The sequence below is a fragment of the Pyxicephalus adspersus genome, chromosome 2, assembly GCF_032062135.1.
Source record: "Pyxicephalus adspersus chromosome 2, UCB_Pads_2.0, whole genome shotgun sequence".
NCBI lineage: Eukaryota > Metazoa > Chordata > Amphibia > Anura > Pyxicephalidae > Pyxicephalus > Pyxicephalus adspersus.
In genome coordinates this window covers 45,980,897-46,005,131 of record NC_092859.1, presented here as the reverse complement: position 1 = coordinate 46,005,131, position 24,235 = coordinate 45,980,897, and the positions used below count along the sequence as shown (strand labels likewise).

The 24,235-nt window shown below is 38.5% G+C and overlaps 1 protein-coding gene across 1 annotated transcript in view; it reads right to left on the bottom strand.

The window, feature by feature from the left end:
- Nucleotides 1-24,235, bottom strand: part of DIAPH1 (diaphanous related formin 1) — a gene marked incomplete in the record, with an annotated part of 161,638 nt that overhangs the window by 136,480 nt on the left and 923 nt on the right.

Below are 24,235 nucleotides of genomic sequence, written 5' to 3'. Positions count from 1 at the left end.
TCATTCATAATAACAATTATTGTTCAATCCAGAAACTTGTCATTAGATTTGGAGATGTTTTAAAGTCTTTTGTAGTTCTTTCCTTGGGTTTCTTGGACATAATCATCATGAATAATCATTCAGCCAGGATGGGTATTCCCTGGTGATGGCTATAATTGTCTGGAAGAAAGGTTGGTGTCCATATCGCTCCCTTTGCTCTCCAGAGGGACACTAACATGGAAGCTTACTTGATGCATTCAGATATCCATAAATAGTCCTGGAGCACTCTGACCTTTTCACTAAAGTTCCACTTTAAAAAACTTTTGTATCAAGCAGGACATTACTGCAGCGAGGGATAGGTGATTTCCCCCCAACAATAATCATTCTTACCTGCCTGATCACTTGCCAGAGCTAAATGAACTGCAACGCAGCTGCATGGACCACATGAACCAATACAAGCATGTCTAAAAGTACCAATACTGACAAATGAACAGAAAAATACACACAGCCCAGAAAACCACTTAAATGTCACCACAAACCACACACAATTATCCATCTCACTTATAAAGCCATAGAAGCAATGTACTTTTCCAACAATCACCCAAGCTTTGAGGCATTGGTTTAAAGCAGTGAAGCACATCACAAATGCAGCAAATGGAGAAAGGCCTACAAAGACTACGTAAAGTTTGCCACAATGCCTTATGGTCACAGAGCCAAGCCATAATTACACACCAGCAACACAATTACATTTTGCTATACCAAACAACAGCATTTTAAAAAACAGAAGCACAGGACCACAGAAAAACACAGAAATGGGAGTGTGACCAATTACAATCTATGAATAGATAACGTTTAGAGTATACTTCTCTATTATGAGTCACATATGACTGAAAACACACAAAGCTTGTCCTGCCCCATAAACAAAGGTAACAACCTGGAATTTAGGTAAAAATCAGTAATTTATTCTTATTTTATAGTGAGTACCATTCAGCCAGTTTACTGGTGGTTTTGTCATACTGAGAGAATCTACAACTACATTTTGCTTATCTGGAGCTCAGTTTTCAAAAACAACAATCTCATTTACTAAAAATATAGTTAGTTTGCATATTATAGGTGTGCCAGTGGCAGAGAATACAGAAATAATACATCCAGGTGGAGAAAATATACAAAATGTTCTATTGTCTCATAAAAATGGTTATAACATTATTCTGGAGGGGAGTGATCTATGTAAACTAATTAACATAAAACATAAAAAATATTTAGGATTCTTCCTAAAGTAGAACTATTCCAATGTAAAAAATCTGGCATCAGACAGAAAGGAACAAGCATTGTCCCTTTGCAGTAAGCATTTTTACCTGCCTGATCACTACCCATTCAGCATTGGTTGCCAGCACGCCGGGCACATCCCAAGCTGTGAGTGCCAGGACAGAATTATCTCCTGCCTGCCTGCGCAGGAGTTGCATCATCCCAGCCAATCAAGACGGCCAAAGATCTAAAACCAATGAGAAGAGAGAGGATGGCAGCATCCTGCAACAAAATGGGGACAGGTGAGGATCCCCTGGGAAAAACTTCAGACCTTGGTCTTTGCATAGCATATTATACATTATTATTATACTGTATTTATTAAGTGGCAACATATTACGCAGCGCTGTAACACATACAAACAATGAAGCAGGAGGTGGAGGGGACCCTGCTCACTTAACATTTGATGGGACATTTTATCATTGTTTCTAGAGCTAGTGTCCTTTAAGGTCTGGTTTATCAAGAAGTCTGGACAAGAACTGCTTGTGTTGCTTATAACAAAAAGTTCACCTTTAGCCATGTATACCTAATAATTAAAACTTCTCCTTACTTCCTGGGACAGGACAGGAAATGCTGGGATATATTTCTTATAAAGAAGTCACATCAAGCCTAACAGAAGATATAATTTAACAAATATTAACCTCCCCACCTTACTTATCCTAAAGCGGAAAAAAAAAAAACATTTTTGCCTAGATATTAGATTTTGGAATCAGGACCTACAAAAACAAGATAGGCTCACAAAGTGCAAAATAAAATCTGCTTTTGCATACTTTGGTGAATAAGGCCTAATTTCTCCTTATCGATATCTTGATCTACATATAAATGCAGTTCTGCAACGCAGGTGCCAAGTTAAAACTTTTGTTCTGTAGTTACTTTAATACATTCACCGCACCATAGCCACAGCTCACTTAACGCTCAAACAAAAGTAGGTTATTAGAGTAGAGGAGACAGGCCGTATTCTCGGCGGGAGGTAATATTACTGCCAACTCACTTTAATCAAACCCAGTGGCCGTTTGATTACAATAATTTGCACTGACAGGATGGCTCCTCTGGGATTTCACCTCTGAATAACCAGACGTAACAATTTGTACATTACGCTACAATAATCCAGGCTTAAATGTTGCCAGCACTGCAATGAGGTAAAACAAGTTGACATTTTTCTTATGCATTAGGCAACACCTATTATACAATGAGCGGTGTTTGATTTTGTCGTTGCAACCAGGAAAGTATTTGTACAGCTACAGATCTACCCACTGCTGCCCATCAAATCAAAGTCTAAATGTTACCAAGCTAAACAACACACCAACTCAAACCCCCAAGGCCTTCTTAGACATGTATAATCCTAATATGCATTTAATGTTGTGCCTGATGTGTCAAAACATGACAACTCAATTGTGTCCCGGCAATTTCAGTAGTTTTGCTTTGTATAAACAGCACATTGTGACATTGGAACTCACCATTTATACAACCTCAACAATAAAACCCAACCTTCAGTTAAACTCAGATTGCGCACTTGACTCATCTCCTACATCTGCGAGATGAAGGACTACCAAAGAAGACAACTTGCATTCCACTCTTCTGGTCAGAGAGTAAATAACTATTGTAATATATCTATAATTGAACAACAAATAAAAAAAATCTAAATCCCTTTTAAAATAATTTACCTTTAAATAACTAAAATATCTATGTAGTAGGATCACCTATTAGGTAACTGAACACATTGCTAGTTACTAGATCTGAACGGTTGCCTCATAAAGAGTGTATCACCACAATTTCTGCAGCTTAACCAATGGATGATGGATGGCACAGTTCTTACCCAACACATGATGTAAAAACCATAAAAAATGCAGAAAAGCATGCAATGATCTTGGAAACACAGAACTTCTTTCCTTTGCCACAAAAGCCAGCCCAAAAGGGGGAAATACAAAACTACCAAATGTGGTTTCATGTTTTTTCACTATACTTTTCTTTTCTTGACAACAAAGTTATGAAGGGTAAATGTCTCCTAAATATCGTTCTTCTGGGTATGGTAGCAAACTGAACTTTCTTTAAAAGTTTGTGTTACTCTATATCACGAATTTTAATCTGCTGCAACAACAAAAGGAGCTATTGTAGATTGAAGAAATGATATGAAGATATGAAGAAAGTGCTTGATCCCCCCTCCCTCTATATATTATTGACCCTTGCTGGGCTTAGTATTCACAGCTACTGTGACAGCAGTAACTAACCTAAAGAGGAACAAACTGACAATGTAAATGTATAGCATTTCTACAATGAACTGCTCAAAAATCTACCTTCTGTCTTGCACTATGTATTCTCACAAGAGGGGGATGAGCTCCCATACACAAAACAAAACTCTGTCAGGACTTTCACTTGCGCTGCATAGGGTATGGTAAAAAAAAACACGATACACTGTAAAAGTTATGTAATAAAAATAATCGGAAGTACAAACTGGAAGACTAACTGATAATTCACCCAGTGGCCACATCGGACAGCCATAGAGGTTATAAATTAGGAGTTATAAACACAATACTTTTCCATAAATTTACAAAAGATGGGTTTTATAAAGTGATGCAAAGGTAGCTACACGCAATTTATGAAAATACATTTTTGCATTTAAACTTCATCTACATGGGGCTGTCCCTGTGAATATTTGCCTGGTACATTAAAAAGAAACACAATATACCATCCTAGTAGAGACTTTAAACAGAACTGCTAAGCACAGTTGCACAAATTATACTCAAAGGAACCACTGCTGCTGGGGCTCAGAAAGTCTTGTATACAGCCAAAAAAGGTGGAATAAGAAAAAGAAGAATAAAGAACCTTATTTGCTGCTGTTTCAGCAGACCCTGCAAATATGGGTAAATCAATCTTCGACAACTGGGTAGTGTCGGAGCTTGACATTAGGTCCTGACGATTGCCATTCCTTTTGGAAAAGGTTTAGAAGTCAAGAAGGGCTGGCCAAGCATTACCATGAAGTGCCAGAGTATATTATAGTTGGAACAACTCAGCATTCATGGCTCAGCATGCAGGGTTTCTAAAGCTTGTAAAGATACGTAAAGGCGTCTCTAGGTGGTTGTGCTTTATACCTGCAGCACTTTTTCTTTTTCATTCTAGAGACAGGGCCTCTTTAAAAAAATGTAATGATTAAGCAACAAACTGAACTCCTGGTAATGGGGTAGGTTTAAATTAGTATGGTTAGAATAGGTCCCAATAGGCTAATTGGTCTGCTTATTAAGGCCTCCGTGCCTGGATCCGCCAGGACGATGAATGATGAGACCTGTACACACGCCAGATTGTCGTCCAATATCAGCCCCGAGACGATTATCAGACGAGAACCATTGCATATGTGTACGTAGCCTTAGAGTAAGTGTTATTGTTCTGTGTATACCAACTATGGCAAGTAATGTTTAGATGGATTATCTAAAAATAGGCCTTACCACACTGATTGATAGATCTCATACTTGCACAACTTTATGGGAACGTGGGTAAATGTCAGTGACACAGGAATAGAAGCTCATGTGATATATGTTTGAAGCATGAAATTAAATACAGTGTAATACACATAAACATATGAGAAGATCTATTTACAATTAGGACTTTAAAGACATTCCTATTCACTTACACCAAGGACAGACACTGTCATTGTCACAATCAAAAAAAAAAAAAAAAAAAAAAAAAAAGAGTACAAAAAATATATTTAAAAGAAAAAACTAATAGTAATATTTTTCCTTTCTGCAAGATGAATTATGTCCACACCACTGAATTATCTGGGCAATTCTCCTACACACAATACACAGAAGCTTGTGTAGTGGGGATAAGACTGTCAGATAAAACTTCACAGGACAGGTCTATACACCAGGAAATCAAAGCTAAGAATCACTTTGAACACAGGATGCCTTTGAGGAGAAGTCTTCATTAACTCCTTCATTGAGCAGGTATATTTTGTAATGACATGACTGGAAGTAAACTTTTTAAAGTAAAGCTCTGCCTGGACTATGAACAGGTAAGTAATAACCTATACCAACCTGTGGTACCATGGCTTCATAATGTCCATGGGTATATTCCTTCTCAGCCCCAGCAGCCAGTAGTAGGTTTTTTCTTTCCTATGTTTCTACTCAAATTCACTGAACTAATTTCCTCTACTAGTTTTTTTTTTCTTGCACATTTTGACTTTTTCCGTGCTGTGCATTCTTTTCATACATTTCCATTATTTTTGTACATACTTTTATTACATAACATTTTTATTGCTTGAGTATTAAAATAAATCATTGATACATGTGTCTTGGGCTTTAGCAGTACAATGCAGTGCATATAGCGAACAATTAAACCTTTTATTCATACTAAACCATATAGGTTTTTTTTAACCTCCAATATAGGATTTACTTTAGAGAATAACACCACTTGTAAACCAAGCCTAATACCTTCTGTAATCCTCCTCATGAACCAACTGCTCAATTACACCTATATTTTGCATACCTTTAATTCTAGTAAATCCCTATACATTTACACATTTATCCTTTAATCTTACTGTGCACCATGAGTGAGAGAAAAAAATCATACCAAATGAAAAGTGAAGTTTTAATTAACCAGCTTGCTATTGTGACATTGCACATAAAACGTGCATTACAAAAGACATTTATTTGAATAGACTGATTTTAAAGAACTTTATATGCTTAACATTTAGGTATATTGTCATTTTGCATGTAGGAGACATTAAAACATATTAAGATAAGTTATTTTGTAATTTCAAAACCAATTACAAACTTCCAGGAAATGTTTTCAGTGCTACCAGCAGCACAATACTGCAGAGGAGAGAGTATAACACTAACACCTCCACATAGTCAAGCCTAAACTCATGACCTATTATAAACCTAATTAACCACAGAATGCGAGGACAGCTTACACATGAAATCCCAAAATCTAGTGACTGCTGAATAAATCCAGGGATATCACAAAGCTGTCAATCATGAATGCATGCATTATAACTTCTGTTAAGTCAGATGATGACTTCAAAACCCCAAACTGGGAAATCTGGTTTTGAAGAATCACCATTTATTGCTCCAAGCACAGAGGTATAAGACAAGTGCAGAAAGCCATCAAAACGGGCCTTCTAACTGTGAATACAGGTTGATGTGCGTATATCTGCCCATGAAAATATTTTGTCATGCACAGGGACAATAGCGATTTGGGATTTTCATGAAATGTTATCACAAAAAGCCACTTATCATAGCATTGTCTTCAAAATTGTTAGGGGTGTCTGGGAGGAGGGTGGGGTGGTGCTGTAATAAAGTGCAAACACAGGTCTTTTTGAACAACTTCTCACAGTAACTTTATTGACATTTTCTGGGGCTTTAAACAGATGATTTCATTTTTTTTTATGGAATAACTAAATGCTGTTAAAAGCCCCTTTAATAATGTCACAGGGGGCAAGATAAATTTTGCACAGTAAAGGGTCAAGGCAATTTAAAAAAAATAAAAATACTAAGGACAAAATGAAAAAGAGGTTTTAGGGTACTAATATGGTGCTGACTACAAATCAGCTTTATAAGGATCTAAACTCAAATGTTTACTTTACATAAAAAAGGGAAACAAACCCATTTTATATAAAATAAAAATATTCTTTTTTTGCAACAGAATGGGAGATGCCTCAACACAGCGATCAAGACTGAATGTGCGCGCAGAGCCTCCCAGTATACCTATGTCACGCATCCGGAGAGGCTCTTGGCTGCTCGTTCTGCGCATTCCCGATCTCAGGCATATGCAGAAGGGACATTTTCCTTCACTGAGGGAAAAGAGATGCCGATCCCATGCAATGAGATTGACAATCTTTTTTTCCTGTTTACAGAAGTTTAGTCACCCGATTCACGCCTGTGCAGTGTGAGATCGGGTGACATAGCGACAAGAAGGAAAAAGGCGGCTGAAAATGGTGGTGCCCGGGACGAAAGAGAATTCCAGGACAGCGCAGAACCTGATTGAGGACTTCTCCAGCCAACTAAGGGATCTGCGGAATAAAAGGTAAATGTGACTTTTTAATTTTCTGTTTAGTTCTGCTTTAACTTGAAAAGTTGATATATTTTTCTGAAATAGCATTCATATATTTCTGCAAATTTATGCTAACAAAAACAAATTAATGAAGCCTACAGTTTATTTTAAACACATGCATTTTGAAAAAGGCATAAACTATATGCTACTGAAACTACTGCTGAAGAGCCCGGGAAAGAAGTCAGACCAGGCAGCCAAGGATTTGTAGACATAAAAGAGGTTGTTAACAGTTGGCCTGTTCAATAATAACATGGTTGTCCAAACAAACCGGACAGACTTTACTTCTGTCACTAGATGATATATAAAAGAAACACATCACTCAGCATAAAAATGATTTTACACAGAAGCTAGAACAGTATAAAAATATGGCACTCATAGTTTGTGGGAATGATCACACTGGCAGGATATCGGGCAAAACACAAGCCCTAGGATTCTGCTCTTTAGATGAAGGAAACCTGGTATTATTAATCTATTTGGTTTCCATAAGGCCCAGCATGTAAGGAGTTTGTGTTTGAATGATCCATTTAGATAAATCTAAATGGTAAAAGAAACAAAAGTATGTTGGCTTCCACTGCTGACCAATCACTTTAAAGATACTTGCTGTCGTTGAAGATTAAGAGTCCCAACTTCATTAGATACATGTTTGTTCTTGTTCTTGTGAATAAGATCCCCAGCAAACAGCATTTCTAGACTGCAGGATCCACAGTGGGAACAACGCTTGGAACCTAGGCAAACTGTTAAAGACCAAGTCACTATAAATATTATCTTTGTATCTGCCAAAGTATTTGTGATTCTGTGCAGGCAGGTTTACAATTTTGAAATTTATTTCTAACAGAACAGATAAAAGGATGTCACAATCTCTATTAGCGTTAAAGTGTATGTCAGGAAAATAATCCAGGACATCTCTGCAATACATGCACATTGCACATATTTATCCTTCAACTGATACTTGCAGATCTCTAAAATCTGCCAGAAATGCAGTCAGCTCCTAAATCATGTTAAGGGCTGACACCACACAGAATGTTGTGGACTGTGAGTGTTGTCAGCACTGCCTGGTTTTATTTTGCAAAACTAAGTTGCACCTACTCCCTAAACTGCAATATATAAAACCGTTCTTTAGTTCCAAGAGGAGGACTGGGATTTCTTACATGACCAACCAGCATATCTTTTCATAAACAAACAGCACTTATTAGTACATTTCCAGACTAAAAGGGGGCAACCAAAAGTTCAGGGTAAACATGCACAGCTGACTGGTCAATAAAACAGCAAATAAACACAGTAATTCCAAACTCAGCTCACACTGGCCTCATCTCCTGCCTTGATCTTCCCTGTCAGCACGAGAATGCAACGCTCCTATCTGGCTTCTGCTCCCTACCCCCTTCTCCCATATATATAGCAAGTTATGAAAAATCTTTAATCAAAGGCTACGTACACAAGTGCAATAATTATCGTTGGAAACGAGCGGTTAATGACCGATTGTCTGATAATCGTTAACAAAAAATGTGAAAACAAAGACTGGCCAAGTAAGAATATGAATGACGCAGGAAACAAACGACGGTCCCGGCGTATTTGATTGGGCGTCAATCGTTCACCATCTATTGTGTGTACAGTCGTTCAGGGACCATGGATTGTTCTGCGGTACATTTTCCCTGATACACATAACTTCCTGAATCATTCAAACGATCATATCTGATGTGTGTACATTATTGGTGGATTATATTAGAACGTTCAAAATAATCATGAATAATCATTGATTGGTCGTTAATCGTTTGTTTTCTAAAGATAATTATTGCACGTGTTTACATAGACAAAGTGTAGGTACTTATAAACTTGGGTGTATGCAAAAAAAAATGCACATCATTTAGAATATTTAAAGCAATTTACATCTACATTAAATGCTGCCTTTAACAATGTTCGTAATCCCCAATGTATACAGACCAAATTTTAATTTGTTTTATTTTTATTATTAAGGCTGTTCACATAGCATGATTTTGTCTCCATCCAGAACATGAATATGTTCCTCTTTTTATCATACATCATAAAGCACATATTTATTCATAGGTCAGTAACACAGGGAATATATACACACTGCTAAGTCAAGAAGTCACGACAAGAAAGTTACATGTAAGATAAAAATGTATGAAAGGAAATAAGAACAAGTCTAACCAGTTAGCAAGAGGTCACTAGAGATGGCTGGCTGCCACAAGCAGAGCATAATGTGGAGATAACATGATCATGATTTATGGACTGCAGAATTCCTCCTGCAGATAAACAAACCAGTCTCATCAGTCCCTCTAAATAGTCTGAACTTTAGCACCTTTAAAAGGCATTCCACCAAAAGGTGATGAGGAAAAAAAAAAGCTAAGTCAGTGCTGAGCAATTAGGAATATACTGAATATATCCAGGCCATGGCATTGTCATCAAACTGCCTGTGAACTTGATAAGAAGAGAAAAGAAGGAAAAGGATCACTTAACAACGCTTCCTAGTAATTTATTCCCACACATACTTTTATTTCAACTCAACTGTTAAGTCAAAACATATTACAAAGGCAGTTTAACGCTTTGATAGGTAAAACAGTTAACAGAAATTATTTTTGTCACCTATAATAAAATTAATTTAATAAATATATTAAAACTATAACTATACTATAAAACTATAACTATAATAAAATTTAATATCCACCAATTGGAATAAAATGGTCTTTAAAAACAAGGATTCCAAGGATGTGCCTTAGGATAGACTTCGGGTGCTTTCAGAGGAAACTCCCAGAAGTAACGGTGTACCTGATAGTACTTTTACTGTTTCCAATAACGATAGATAGATAGATAGATAGATAGATAGATAGATAGATAGATAGATAGATAGAGTTGAAAGCAGTGTTGGCTTGAATAGTTTAGTCTTTGAATATGCTTTAGCAATTGTTATAAAACCATACCATACAGTGTATCATAAAGGTTTATGTATGTCTTACTGTTTAAATGGAATTCCAAATATGAATTATGAAGTCTATTCAGCAGCGACATACAAGACAACACCCTTAACTCTAAATCAGAGGTAGACAAACTCCAGCCTTTACACCAGATACTGCCTAGCCAGTATTCCAGTCCGGCCTAACACCCCCCCCCAGTTATTTATTGTTGGGTTGAGTTCCCGCGATATCATCAATATCATCGAGTTCCCGCACAGTAACCCCAATTACTATCCCTAACGAGCAGAAAACGCGCAGCTACCAGTCTCCGGAAGGTTGACCTCGAACGTTGTGTCTTCAACCCCGAATGGACTGACAAATTATTCTTCGTCCAACACAGCAACAAAGCCCTGTGTTTAGTGTGCATCGACACCAACAGCACAAGCGGTCGAATTGCAAGGGGCATTTCAATGCGAAGCACACGCACACTTACAGAGATTTTTATTGACTTCTACTGTCAGCTGGCACATGCTCAGTTTGCAATTTTGTTAGCCCGCGCCAAGTGTGTAATGTGCAATGTTTGGCGTAACTTATTTGTGTGAGCAGCTGTTCCCCAAGATGAAGTTTTGTAAGAACAAGCTGCGCTCTCAGCTCACTGACAATCACCTTAATGACATTCTGTTGCTGAACTCCTCATCATTAGAACCTAATATTGTATCTGTATCTAAGAACATGCAACATCAGGTTTCCATTGATCGTACTGTATTTTTTTAAAAAAACCTTTCCTTGGACACCTTGTTTCTTCTGGCCTAGTGTGCCTTCTTGACCTCCTGAAATGGCTTAGTAGTACAAAAAGTTTGCTGACCCCTGCTCTAAACTAATGTATCCATAAAAGGTAGGACAGAATAAAAATAGATGTCCTGGTAAGTAATCACATGAAACACCATGTACTTTTATACATTTATAAAGATCACAGATTATACATGAATAATTATACAGAAACATTGGCTAAATAGGTGCCAGAAAACCTGAAAGAAGTTTATTTGTCTTTATGTAATAACACATTCTCTTCTGATGTTTGTCTGTAAAGGCTGTCAGATCATTGTTCAGTTTTAGAAGATCCTGTTGGGGTGAATGGAACTCACAGGCTAGTAAGAACATATAAATGATTTTCATAGTGAGATCATGCAACTAAAATCGATAGCCATATAGTGCTTGTCCAAATGTTTGGACAATGCTCCAAAAATATTGTGTCAATCCTTCTGGGCCCTATATTTATCAGCAGATAAAACATTTAGTAACCCTGTTATTACACAATGAAAATAAAGTTTATTTTAGATGTTCTGATCTCAGTGTTGCCAATGTTTCTGTATGTACTGCAAAAAAACTCCCCATGTCAAGATAGATACGCCTTTACGTGGCGGGAACACTCCATTAGTTATCTAGGTACCCAGATAACGGCTACATATGGCCAACTATATGCATATAACTTTCCCCCATTGTTCCTAGAACTACACAAGTACTTAAACAAATGGACATCACACCCGTTATCACTTTTGGGACGTATAGCCTCAGTAAAAATGATGCTTCTACCCAAACTTCTATATCTATTTGAAACCCTCCCAGTGCGGGTTCCTGTACAGACCTTGAAGAAACTGCAGGCGGGTTTCTTGAACTTTATATGGGCCAATAAGAGACATAGACTCTCTAAGTCGGTAGTTTGTACACCACGGGAGCTTGGTGGCTTGGGAGCTCCGGACCTTCTTAAATATTATGTGGCGGCTCATTTACGTTACTTACCTTTTTGGACCCCATTATATTCCGCCACTATTTGTAGGAAATTGGAGGAATCCTGGATTTTTCCAATCCATCCTAATGTGATGCTTTGGAGCTCCTCCCTCCTACTAGCAGATAAGGAATTACTTTCGCCAATGCTGTTTACCAGGAATTTATGGCGGTCCTATAGAATTAAATATGGCTTATCCTCCACAGCATCGGTTCTGACACCTATTATACACAATCCCCTGTTGCCTGATAGTCTTACCAAGGGGATGTGGCAACCCTGGAGAGAGAGGGGATTGTTCCACCTTCGGGACATTCTTCACCCCGTGGAGAAGAGGCTGTTCTCTTTTGCAGAACTCCAAGCTAAATATGACCTCCCCCAAACTGCCTTTTTTGGGTATCTGCAGATTAGACATTACGCCCTCTCCCTCACCCAAGCACCTAGCTTTCCAAAAGCTACTTCCTTTGAGAGGATATGCATGCTTGGCCCATACACTAAAGGTCTGGTTTCCTCAATTTACCGTTTCCTTCATACTAGTATACGTGAGAAGTCGGGAAAATTTGCTTATATGAACACTTGGGAATCAATTCTAGGCCGCTCCTTGGAGTGTGAGGAGTGGGCTGACATTTGGGAAGCAGCACACAAAAGTTCCATTTGTACATTATATAAGGAAAATTTATACAAAATAATATTTAGATGGTATCACACACCTGATGTATTACACAGGTTGTTCCCCGGGGTGGACCCTACCTGTTGGCGATGTGGGACACAGCGAGGTACTCTGGAACATGTCTTTTGGTACTGTCCCGTTATTCGGGGATACTGGGATCGGGTCCATAAATTGCTTCAGGAAGTAACACAGCAACAGCTGTCATTGGACCCGCTCACCCATCTTTTGGGGTTACCCTTTACGGGTCTTCCCAAACATACTGGCAAACTGATTGCCCACGTTTTAGTGGCAGCTCGCACCCTGATCCCATCCAGATGGAAGTCCACTTCACCCCCCTCTTTAGAGGACCTGTACATCCGCATACAGGATATTCGCCTAATGGAATATCTTACAGCCCTTATACAAAACAAAGTTGACAAATTTGGAAAAACCTGGGATCCATGGGACGCTTTTTATGCTCAATTAAAAGCTTAGGGTTCACCAGAGCCCAACTGGCTCCGATACACCTCACTAATGATGCCCACCCGCCCCTTCCTCCACCCCCCACTTTTTTTTTTGTTGCTCATACGGGTTACTACTTTGATTGCTTATATGTATTTGTTTATTCTTCATTGTATTTTGTGTATACTGCTTGTTATGTTTGTTTGTCTCAGCTGTGTTTGCTGTTTGTTTCAGCAGTGCCGGATGGGATTATGCTCTGCACTATGGCCTTGAAATTATTTGACTGTAATATTACTGCTTATACTTTGATTGTTGGGTATTTTGCTATTTCCGAGGTTCATTGATATTATGCATATTGATCCTGTTTCTGTACTGCTGTATTCCTTGTTTATGTAAACAAAAATTTCAATAAAAAATTTCAATTTCAAAAAAAAAAAAAACTCCCCATGTGTTAAGCCTTAGTGCAGTGTGGAGAGAACTGGCATACCAGTGTGGTACCATGGTGGGAACAGACCAAGTCAATGCAATGCCAAAAACTGCTAAAGCTTTTCTTTTACCTATGAAAAAAAAAAAACATCTACATACACAAACATTCCTTCTCCAAGCAAAGCATAGGGCGTCCTACAATGAATAGATGTAACGCTTCCTCCATTCTGTATGATCAAAGCTGCTTCTCTTCACCAGTCAAAGCTTACAGATGTTTCCAGGTACAATACAAGACCATGGAGGATCCTGGGTGAGGGAGAAGGAATCGGAATGTACAGTGAAATTATATATTTTAGAGATGCCGGGATATTTAATAAGGCACTTGGGCCACAAAAAATTTATTGTGTTTTTTTTTTCTTTATTAGAATAGGATAGAAATAAATCTTGTTGGCTGAAGTTGCCTTTTAAACAACCTGTCGCTCAGTACAATATGGATTATTTTATGAATAAACCATTGCTGAAGCCTTTCTCTTTTCAGATAAAGTAGTTCAAACTGGCACAGTATTTTTTTTAGATCTGTGCACATTAGGGAAATTTCCATTAATTTCTGTCCCACAGATGAAACCAGAATTTAGGGGAAACCACTGAGAGTAAGGGAAATTCCTCTCTTGGAGAATTTAAATAAATAAAAAGATTTCCCTTTAACACAAATTTGGGGTTTCTCCTCAATTTTTTTCTCAGCGACAGTCTTCACTTGTACAGGTGGATCTTCCCAAAGGGGACACAGGACACCAATAATATGTTACAGTGTGGGAAGCAGTAGGAATGTTTTACCTAGAGAGGCTAAAGTACACAAACAATCGGCGCATGTACAGAATTAAAAAACAAAATACATTATTTTATTTATATAAACACATCAGAACAAATATTTTTCTTTTCTGAATGATACCAGCTCAGCGGGGTAGAGTCTTGTAAATTCAGCTTTGGTGGTTTATTGGCTGAACACATCAGTGGTACATAATTCAGCAAGCACTTAAAACAAGCAAACATATAAAATGCCTTTTGTTCTTTTTAATTCATGTTTCAACTCCAAGTTAAATAGGTGTTTACATGTTTTAATTGTGATAATAGTTTTGCACTTAGCATCACGGGAATCCATATAATTAAAGCAGGTTAACCCTTTCAGTGGTACAGTGACAAAGCTGATGAACAGGCTTGGGTAAAGGTTTAATTAATTGGGAGGTTTTGCTAAATTAGATGCTCTGGGCATGCTCACTGGCTAATGATAAAGCGCACCAGGGGAAAGAGCAAGAATCAAGCTACAGAATGGAAAAATGTGAATGTAAATTAGATGACTAACTACACAATCTGCTTTAGTAACGTGGGCAGACATGAGCAGCAATTTTAATTATATATCAATTAAATAAATTACCCAAAAACATTTGTACTTAAAGTTTCTACCTGTGTCACATATTTTTGCACAATCATAATTCTATTATTAGCTACACTTTAAAAGGGACCTGAACTCAAAAAAGGACAGAAAACACAAATACCTATTTTCCCGAGGTCTCTATGCAGCACATTTTTCCATTATGACTTCCAATGCTTTGCAAAAGCAAAAGTAGGTTCCCCCCACTAAGCCTAATGCTTGCTAGAAGCAGGTTAGATGAATGTCAGGAGATAGTCAGAAACCTTGTGAGGGAACTTAGAAAAGCATAAACCTTAACTAAATTGCAGTTATAGTCACCACAATTTGAATGCAGTGATAGTACATTTACCTATCTGCACATTTCTATTCTCACTGCCTGCACCCACAAACTAGCAACAAGACTAAATCTTCCAAAAAAGTTACTAGTATAAAGAAAAATGTCCCAGGGGGACCAGCAAACCTAAAGCATATCCTTAACCTCTGCTGAGTGACTTCCCAGTGAAACAGAGACAAGCGCCAGAAGAAAAAAAAAAATAGAGGGGAAATTTCCCTGCAGGGACACAAACAGCAATAAAAACAAAGGTCTTAATCCATTGTAATTCTTCTTTATACATTGAAAACTAAAAACAAAAAAACTTTTGGCTGGAGATGCACTAAAAAGTCTATTGTTTACTTTAGATCTTCTTTAATCCTCCAGAGGGAAGGAAGCCTGTTTCCTATAATTTACAAACCCATCATACCATACTGCATAAACTGTTTTGTTGAATAGTAGCACGTTGGTTGTATACAATGAGTGTCAATGATTAGTGTATAACACAAGGTTCTTGATGCCAAGTGATGTCCAAACAAAATGATCATAATATCATAACACAAAGCACAGACCCTTGCCAGGGATTAAAAAATATGATAGAAATTATTAATTATTCCTCTCTAAACTCTCTCAAGTTCCACAAAGAAAGAAAGCATTTTTGGATAGTACTGGAGTATTGTTTCCGAGACCACCGACACCAATGATTCCTTTTGGCCATCTGTAAGGGTTTTCTGAGAGCTGTGGATACCGTATTTATAACAGAGGTTCTACAAGGCCTAAAGTGAACCTGTCCTTTCTTTAAGCAGAGAAATACAGCAAGCCATTTATAACTTTGGCCAAAAGTATTTCCTTTCCCAGATTGTTTCAGACTATACAGTGCTGTTAGGTCTAGAGCAGGGGTGTCAAACCCAAATACACAGTGGGCCAAATTTAATAACTTAGACAAAGTTGCAGGCCAAACTTGAAAGTGAAAGAGCACCGCTACTACATATCCCTGTGTCAAGAAAACAGTCCAATGTCGGGGCTTAATGTTATGAGTGGCTGGAACTCCCTCTTACTGAAATAGCACCTCTACTACAATTCCCTGCGTCCATAAAATATTTCAATGCGGGGCCACACATAGGCAGAGAGGCCGCTGGTATATAGGTGCGAGTGATGTCGGGATTAGTAGTAGTGGCACTATTTCAATGCAGCGGAGGGCAAGCTGCAGCACATATCTAGGATTCCTTTGGAGGCCCCAAAAAAGGCCCAATTTTTGATTTTTCTTTCCAAAATTGACAGCTAATCACTAATATGCATTACTTACTACTTCCCTGGACACTTATATACACTTACTGGCCTGCAGGGACAAGTGGAGCCCGACTAATATAGGGAAGATATAAATGTCTAAAACTGATGGACAGCTTGGATACACACACAAGTTGTGAAACAGCGGAGATGTCAGTGCCCAGTGGGGTGAAAGCTGAGCCTCAGTGCCCAATTACAAAAGAACAATGTTTCAGAGACTTTCTCTAGTACTGTTTTTGTTCATGGGTGAGTTGCTGATAAATTGATGAACAGTCAATAGCAATTTCTGCAAACTTTGCAAAAAAAAAAAAAGTTTAACATTTGAATGTCCCATACCATATCATTGGTTAATAGAAATCCAAATGTATTTGTCCTGATTGTTGGATATAACAATGCTGTCCAATTTCTGTCCCTGAAGGTTACAGATGGGCCGAGGTTTTTATACTGGAGGGTCATTTTAGGACTATTTAACCCACACTGTACTCTGTAAATGTATCAATGTCTTTTAAAGAAATAATAAAACTGTGCATGAATCCTGGCCCTCGAGGACTGCAGTTGGATATTCCCGGACACAAGCTGATACAAGGATGTTTATTTTCTTCGAATGAAGTGGGAACCAAATGGTTTCTGATTTCATATTCCTTTCTTTCAGGCTCCTAGAAAGTACTTGGCAAGGAATAAGGGAAGCCATTGGTGTCTGCCATAGTCGGCTACATTACCATGGCAACCAGACTTTCCCATACCTTATTTAACCATGACAAATATTCATCTTGCTAAAATATATATTTACTTATTGGAGATGTTTATTCCCATACAGTTATTTTCACCCACAGTGCAGAATGAATAGCTTTGTCACAAAGCAATAAAAGTCTGAAAGAGAGCAATAGTGGTTACTGCCACTGAAATTACATCAGTGTCAAACTCTCTTTTTCTAGGAATTCCGTCCTGTAATACAATCAGCTGACATCACTAACCTTTATTGTATCTTATTACCTAACCATTCTGCATTACAATTTCATAAATTCATGACCGACTTCCATACATGTAAATCTTTCACAAGTTCCAGTACAGCTAAAACCTGTGAACAAGACTCCCCTAACAAACAACACAGACAGGTCCTGGATTTCCCTGTATATTCAGAAGAGCTTGATACGAACACAACCCTGCCTGATAATTGGATAGTGAAGGAGAAGCAGCACACTGTCGAGTCAGAAGATCTTTCCTTCCATAAACATTTGTTTTGCAGCTAAGCCTATGTTGTTCCCCAACTTGTTTTCAGGGTTGCTGTACAGGGAACTACAGACACTTGCATTCATTCATGCATTTTAAAATGAATATTAATAGTCTACTAACTATACAACTGCATTTATGAATGTAAGCATTATGACTGCAGGTATCCAGCAGATTGTGGTATGCTGCGTTCGAAAAAAATGTATTTTTTGTATGTTGCTTCTTCATCTGACTTTTGCTTGAAATTTCCTTGCTTTTAAAATAATGTCACCAGTGGCAGACACCTAAGACTACTGGACTTTGGTCCCTGAACCATAGTTAACCCAGGCATAAACAATCCAGCAGCTAGGGCTTTAAAAAAAAAAAACACATACTTAACATTGCAGTGTGCAGTCGGAATAGTAAAATAAAAAAAGATTTTGCAATAAATCAAAAAAAAGACACGTAAACCCAGAATGATGTCCTGCTTACTAAACTATTCAATCCAGTTTAGGATTTGGTTTGGTAAGTTAACAGCAAGGCAATGTTTAATTGTAATGAGACTTAGTCACCAGGTTAAAATGCAGAAATAAGCATATAGTTAGGTCCTTGCTTGTATTTTTACAGCATTTTTGCTTTACCTAATTATTTTATTTACAATGTGACTTTGAAGTTGTTAGAAAAATTGTGTATTTAATTCCCATAGCACCCCAACCCCCCCCCCCCCCCCCAATTCATGAATGTTACAGCCTTCTTTTTTACTGCAAGTGTTGTCCCAGCTCATTCACCCTTCCCTTTAACTACCTACATAACCTGGTATGTAGCTGCCCAGGTAGGAGCACAGGTAAATATTATATAAGAGTGTGTCTTGAGTGATGACGCTGCTGACATCACATCCAGTAGTCCATACCCATCAGTAGTCTCAGGCCTTTTGTTGTTCATCTACACAAAGGAGGTCTCTTTAAAAACATTTGAAGAAGTGTGCCATTTCTGTGCTGTTTACTAGTTTTTTATTTATCATTTTTTAAACTAGGTGACAGCTGAACTGAACAACTTTTTGTTGACATGGTATCTGGACTGCACAGCAACAATGGTTTTTAAAAACCACATCATTCCTACCACAGCCACCAACCCAACCCAAGAAAAACTTGACAGGACCTCCATCAATCACAAAAACAAGTGTGGGAAACTGGAAGAACCAGTTCCTCATACAGAAAATTAATTACTAAAGCAAATCTCTAGCTGCCATGTTAATGTGTATTTTTGGAATGTGATGTCAATGGGCACTTATCCCGACCTATTTTAGTTTTACAGAGCCATTAAGTATAAATACCATGTTTGTTTAGGCAAGAAAGCTAATAAAATGTATGAAATAAATAGCAATCTTATAAATTAAAACACAAAATCACCATTAGCCTCATGTAATGACTTGAGCCATTGTTTTAATATCCCTACAGCTGACTTTGGACCCCAAAATCTCTATGATGAACAGAAGGATGGCATGGAAGACTGTACATCTTGGCATACTGGCACACCAAATATGCAACAGTTATCATTCTATGTCTGTCAAAGGATGGTCTATACCAACTTCAGACATGTATAAAATATAACAGTCACAGAGATGACAGCTGTCAGTCACAGCAGATGATGGAATTTCACACCACTCCAATCTCAGTCCCTGGAACAGTGGTTTATCATCTATAGCCTGCAAGACATCAACTGCAGAGAAGTAAATGACAGCAAAAGAACATTCTAACATTACCCAAAATAATGCAAACATTTAAAGCATAACTTCAAGAAAAACAAAGGGTTAAATGTTAGTTTTTGTATCCATTGCATGTGTGTAGTAAGGAACCCTCCCACACCACAGATGAAAAACAAACCATGCATATTTGCAGAGCAGAGGAAGCACAACTGCAAGATACTTTTTGTATTCTAAGAGTTCAATAATTCAAACCAATATTTCTCAACCAGTGTTCTGTAAAACTCTAGGGCAGGGGGTCGGCAAACTCCAGGCCTTTAGGTCAGATAGGGCCTAGCCAGTAGTTTGTTCCGGCCTAACGCCCTCTGGCTGATCCAGCCTAATTCCGGCCAGCAACCCGCGGCTCCAGTTTGGCCGGCGGATCGACCAGGGGGCGTTAGGAACTAACAGAGCCGCTGGAGCTCGCGAGCCGCCGGAGCTCCGGTGCCGCCCCCTTGCAGTTGCTCCCCTACTTACCGCGGCCCCCGTTGATTCTTCCGCCGCCGTGGTAAAAAGGGAAAGCTCCCTGAAAGTAACACAGTGTCTTTCAAAATTTGCATACGGAGGAGAGGGATTTCACTGGGCGGTCCCTGATGGTGGGCGGAGTCATTAGGGCGGGTCCGACCTATTGTGCTTCCGCCCATCCCATAAATGGCCATAAAACTTTGCTGACCTCTGCTCTAGTGTTCCATGAGCAGTTTGAACTTCACAGGCCAGATTAACAAACACCAATTATCTGTAAAGGTGACAATCTTCCCACTGACCACCAATGTTAAGAGGCATTCCTCCCACTGACCACCACACTAATATACTGTGAGCTGTGGATATAGCAAAGGTTCTCTGAAAACATTATCCAAATAATGATTTTGAATCTATTACAAGTATTCATTACATATCTGGGAAACAAAGCTAAGTGATGTACAAGTGGGTCCTCCTTATACAATTACTCTCCCACATACGCATGAAAAAGGCCCAGCACCTTACAGCTTTCATTGGACTTTTCTACAAAAGGAAACAAGGAAATCCATGTATCCAGAAAAACTCTTTTTAAAAATCGCCAAAACCACACAGAGCCTCTACTTTGTATTCATTAAACATGTGAAAGATCTGCCACCGCATCAATGCAGCAGGATCAAAACTCATTTGTCCAGAGATGCAAAACAAAAAATTGGCATTTTCCTTAAATTATTCTAGAAAGGTAAATAGGTCTCAAAGCACAGACGTCTGCACATTCTATGTAATCATGCTTCAACAAGTTCTAAAGTTGGATGACACTTTCCCTCTACTTCCTGCAAAACAAACGCAGCAGAAGTTGCGCACACACCTCACAACTACTGAGCTGTCTGGTGTTGAATAAACCAACTGAGTGGCTTTATGAATACCAAAACGAGTTCTGCAAGTTAGTCCTAATTACCAACATACAAAAGGAGACAAAATACCCACAAGAACAATCAATTCCAAATTACAATTAACAATACAAGTATATTCAAGCAGTTCAGATAAAAGCGTTCCTTACAGGGATGGAGCTTTAAACAAGCCACCAGTGTATCCGTGAAAGAACACTTTAAATAGACATTTGTTTTGCTTTCACTTATTTGTTAGAGTACAATTTATACTAACACACAGTATCGGGCAAGGGTGATATCAGTGGAAACCCCTTTTGTACAGGTGTTGACTTGTGGTGTGTGGTTTTTGAGATGCAGCATCTCAGGGCAATCGGCTACTCAGACTATTCCCATAGACTTCCAACCTTGCCGGTAAATCCAGTTAAAAATTCCAATAAATCCCCCTAGACGCCTAACGATTGAAAATGGGTACCCGAAAGCCAGTAACAAACGCCCACCTTTTTGTGCTAGGAGCAACAGATTTGCCAAACAGAAAAAAAAGTAAGAGCTAAAAAAAAACACTGAGAAGGGCTCCAATGTGTCCTCACTCTACTAAAAAAAACAAGGAAGAGAAGAATGAATAAGATTGTGGCATCCTGCAAGGGAACAGGGACAGGTGAGCGACGTGGGTTTATTTCAGGTTTAAATAGAGGATTTTTATTTTCAATATCGCCATTTCAAATAAAGAACCAGGGTTCTTCCAGAGGTTGCTAGGGGCTTCTTGAGCAATGAGCAGTTTGTGTCTTCCAGGTCATTTTAACTGATACCAATGATTTTTTGGTATCTGTATAGATGACATTATTCCCAGCAATGTAAGAGGTATTCTTCTTACGGGCCACCACATTAATGTACTGTAAACTGTGGATATAATATTTATATTAGGAGTTCCCTGAAGACCTAAAAGTTATTACAAGGGTTTCCCTATATTAGGAGGGATGAGAAAGTCCGGTGTAACACATCCAAAGCGACCAAAATGATCCTTCATATCTTTACCAGCCTTAGACAAGTTGACGGCTGGAATCTGATGAATGGATGCTGTTCAGACTCTCAACGTAAACATTGGAAATATATATGGAATCTGGTGGAGGGCCCTGTCATCAGGTCTATCAGAATCCTGTACATACAAGTCCTGAAAAAATCAAGGCATGGAATCTGAAGAAGCCTTTGCCTCAATATAGACATGCAAACAATAATATCAATTCTCCAAACTTTTTCCTATGACTTTGCCCATTATTTCATTGATATTGATTCTTGTGTAATTGCTATGTAGGGCTGGACAATTAGCAAAATCCAATAGTAATTCTTCTCTTCCATTATTCCAGGTGGTGTTATGACAGCTTTTAGCAGTTATCTGATATGCTGTAATGAAGACTTACTTACCTCCCCACACCGCTGACTATCAACCTAAGCCAACCTAATATTTCAAATGTTTGTTCTGCTTAGCAGATTGATATTGCCATATTCCTCACCTAAATTAAAGAAGATGGCAAAGCGAATTCCTACAAGTGGCGAAACTGAAAGTAAAACCAGCTGCATGGCATCAACTCCGCTGCCGCGGCTACCAGAATACACAGCAAACGTGATAAAATAACACAAAAACGGTTTCTAGTCACAGTAGTAGATAAAATAAAGAGTGTGATGTAAAAATAACACCAGCCTAACACTTCTCTAAACAGAGTATGCAAATAAACATTCCAGCTTTGTAAATTGCCTGTTTTAGTAAGAAAAAAGCGAGAGTGGTAAAATAAGAACAGATACAATAACTTCTACTCCGATAATGCTGAGCTTTGCGAATTGGCTACGTGGATAGAATGTGACACCGGAAAGCAAATGTCACAAGCAGAACTAATTTGATCATGAACAGATCTACACTGCTGAGATCAGTGGAGTCATTACATTTTGTCATTGCCAGTATTGATTAGGAGAGCATTCATTGAAGACTATGTCAGGTCACAGAATATGTGTGATCAGTAATTATCTATCCTATATATAGAATATGTAGGATGTCCAGAATGAGAGGAGCAACCCAACAAGAAGTACCAAATGCCCCATGCCAATGGGCACAGCAAGGCACTGTACATACAAATGCGGGAATCTGATAAATCTTATGTCAGTGGGCACAATCAGAGAATGTTATAGATGATTAAATATATAACAGAGATGGTTAAACTGGCCACACAAATTACAGTGAGATTGAGCAATCTGGGATGTGCCAACCACAAATATAATCCTGAGGTATGCTTCGGCTATTCAGTATAACCCGGCATATAGAAATAGAAAGAGCCCACATCACCCAGGTGTGGAGTATTCCTTTACACAGGTACATATTGTCTTGTACTTAGTCACCAAGTCCTGGGGTAAATCTGACATCATTCAATATTCTTTACATTCCGTACACTGGAGGGGTAACAAGGCATCAATATACATAGGTCTGCTGAAAGGAGTCCAATACATGGCCCAGTACAATCCCCGCACCACAAATCATATCAGACATAGTACAATAATGTGATGTCATCCAGTATTATTCTATATAAAACCAGGTACAAAGTATAATGGCATACAACCGTCATCACAGACATTCTATACATAACAACAGACTGTAATAAGGGAACAGTACATCAAGCCCCAAAACTTGGTTTTTATTTGTTTCGGATAGCATTAGAAAAGGATGGAATATCTCCTCCATTTGAGAGATTTCCCTCCACTTCCTTTTACCAGGCAGGGAGTGAGGAAAATTTTACAGACAGCAAGAAAAATCTAACAAAGGTTCCAGCTTCCACCCACTTTTTCCCTAAAGAAAAGTTTGGTTTATAGATAAACTATAAGGCCTTGTCATCAATAAGATGCACATGTGTGTGCATTAACATACGCGCAGTGCCACTGGGTGCATCTCCTCCCATCATCAGATATTATTATAAAGTGTGAAGTGGGGTGAATGCCCCCTGTCATCATCAGATATTCAATCAGCCATGTCATGGGGGGAACATACACAGCTATTATCACATAGATGAACCACAAACACTGTACAATAGTGCAATCATCAGATGGTAAATCAATGACCCAACCCCCTTGCCATCATCAGACATGTAATAATCACAAGCAGAGTATAATGGATAACCTTGTGCTATCCCTAGATATTGGTATGGGTGACCCCCTGGCATTATCAGACATATAATGATCACAAGCAGAGTGTGATGGGTAACCCCATGCAATCCCTAGATATGATGGGTGACCCCCTGGCATTATCAGACATATATAATGGTCACAGGCAGGGTATGATGGGTGACCCCCTGGTATTATCAGACATATATAATGGTCA